Source organism: Oncorhynchus masou, unplaced genomic scaffold (assembly GCF_036934945.1).
Source record: "Oncorhynchus masou masou isolate Uvic2021 unplaced genomic scaffold, UVic_Omas_1.1 unplaced_scaffold_1617, whole genome shotgun sequence".
NCBI lineage: Eukaryota > Metazoa > Chordata > Actinopteri > Salmoniformes > Salmonidae > Oncorhynchus > Oncorhynchus masou.
The window spans coordinates 61,213-63,982 of record NW_027006267.1 but is presented as its reverse complement, the minus strand read 5'-3'; the positions used below and the strand labels follow the sequence as shown (position 1 = coordinate 63,982).

The following is a 2,770-nucleotide window of genomic DNA, read 5'->3' as shown; positions in this document are numbered from 1 at the left end:
CTAGTGCTCGTCTTACTCTTGAACTAATTACTATCTCTCTTTACGAGCTTCTGACAACTACGTAACCTTATGTAGCAGAATCACAAAGAATGTGTCTGTATTGTTATGGTGTTATGTGTTTGGTAAAATATCTTCCTCCTTTCTCTCTCTCTTTCTCTCTCTCTCTTCCTCTCTTTCTTTCTCTCTCTCTTTCTCTCTCTCTTCCTCTCTTTCTTTCTCTCTCTCTTTCTCCTCTCTTTCTTTCTCTCTTTCTCCTCTCTCTTCCTCTCTTTCTTTCTCTCTCTTTCTTTCTCTCTCTCCATCTTTCTTTCTCTCCTTTCTTTCTTTCTTTCTTTCTTTCTTTCTCTCTTTCTTTCATTTTATTTATTTCTCTCTCTCTCTTTCTTCTCCTTGTGTCTTTTCTGAAATAGCAGACCGTATCCACATATTCTCCCTACTCCTTCATCCCAAAATATGTCTGCGTACGGTCAGACACAGTACACCACAGGAATGCAGCAGGCCGCAGCCTATGCTAGCTACCCCCAGCCTGGACAACCCTACGGGATACCTGCCTATGGTAAGCACAGGCCAAACCCATGCCTCTTGAATATTACATGAACGTTACATTACAAACCCATCACTTCCATTTCCAACTCATCACTTCCATTTCCAACCCATCACTTCCATTTCCAACCCATCACTTCCATTACCAACCCATCACTTCCATTACAAACCCATCACTTCCATTTCCAACCCATCACTTCCATTTCCAAACCCATCACTTCCATTACAAACCCATCACTTCCATTACAAACCCATCACTTCCATTTCAAACCCATCACTTCCATTTCAAAAACCCATCACTTCCATTAAAAACCCATCACTTCCATTACAAACCCATCACTTCCATTTCAAACCCATCACTTCCATTTTCAAACCAATCACTTCCATTTCAAACCCATCACTTCCATTACAAACCATCACTCCCATTCAAACCCATCACTTCCATTTCAAACCCATCACTTCCATTTCAAACCCTTCCATTACAAACCCATCACTTCCATTTCAAACCCATCACTTCCATTACAAACCCATCACTTCCATTACAAACCCATCACAAACCCATTACAAACCCATCACTTCCATTTCAAACCCATCACTTCCATTACAAACCCATCACTTCCATTACAAACCCATCACTTCCATTACAAACCCATCACTTCCATTTCAAACCCATCACTTCCATTACAAAATCACTTCCATCAAACCCATCTTCCATTACAAACCCATCACTTCCATTTCAAACCCATCACTTCCATTACAAACCCATCACTTCCATTACAAACCCATCACTTCCATTACAAACCCATCACTTCCATTTCCAACCCATCACTTCCATTACAAACCCATCACTCCCATTTACAAACCCATCACTTCCATTACAAACCCATCACTTACAAAAAAACCCATTACAAACCCATCACTTCCATTACAAACCCATCACTTCCATTTCTGCATACTAGATGTATCCGTATCATCAGGGCACCTCATGCCACACATGCAAATACACTTATATTACTTATAGTTAGCTATATTACACGTATCTTTTGTAATAGAGAATTACGTGTGATAATAATATGCGTATATATGAAAAAGATTCTGGGCCCTCAAGTATGTTGTTGTGTTACAGCCTGAGTTTTAAATGGATTAAATTGAGATTTTTTGTCACTGGACTACACACAATGTCAAAGTGGGAAGTGTGTTTTTAGACATTTTTATTTTATTTTTACAAATTAATAATAATTGAAAAGCTGAAATGTCTTAAGTCAATAAGTATTCAAGCTCTTTGTTACGGTAAGCCTAAATAAGTTCAGGACGAAAAAATGTGTTTAAAAGGCACGAAATAAGTTGCATGGTCTCTTGTGTGCAATAATAGTGTTTAACGTGATGTTTGAATGACTACATTCTATCGGCATCCCACATATAATGATCTGTAAGGTCCCTCAGTCGAGCAGTGAATTTCAAACACAGATTCAACCCCAAAGACCAGGGAGATATTCCATTTCCTCATAAAGAAGGGCACCTATTGGTAGATGGGTAAAAAAAAGTAGATTTTAAATATCCCTTTGAGCCTGGTGAAGTTATTAATTACACTGTGAATGGTGTATCAATACAACCTGGTTCAGTCTGCTTTACACCAGACAAATTCACCTTTCAGCAGGACAATAACCTAAAACACAAGGCAAAATCTACACTGGAGTTGCTTACTAACACGAAGACATTGAATGTTCCTGACTGGCCCAGTTACTATTTTGACTTAAATAAGCTTGGAAATCTATGGCAAGACTTGAAAATAGCTGTCTAGCAATGATCAACAACCAACTTGACAGAGCTTGAATAATTTTTGTACAATCCAGGTGTCCAAATCTCTTAGAGACTTACCTAGAAAGACTCACAGTTGTAATTGCTGCCAAAGGTGATTGTTATGTAAATGAGATATTTCTGTATTTCATTTTCAATACATTTTCAATTTTACACTTTGTAGTTATGGTGTATTGTGTGTAGCCGGGTGAGAAATAAAAGCATCTATTGAATCCATTTTGAATTCAGGCTGGAACACAACAAAATGTGGAACAAGTCAAGGAGAATGAAGACCTTCTGAAGGCTCTGTAAATAAACTTTATTTTCATAAATATTCATTTTTATTTTGTTCCTGTTCTAATTCAAAGTAAGGTTATGATGTTCATAATATTACAATATTAGTTCTTATTCAACTAATATATATTATATA

General features: G+C 37.3%; 1 pseudogene; it reads left to right on the top strand.

Moving 5' to 3' along the window:
• The first annotated feature begins 453 nt into the window (after positions 1-453).
• Positions 454-2,770, top strand: part of LOC135531517 (eyes absent homolog 1-like) — a 59,582-nt pseudogene continuing 57,265 nt past the window's right edge.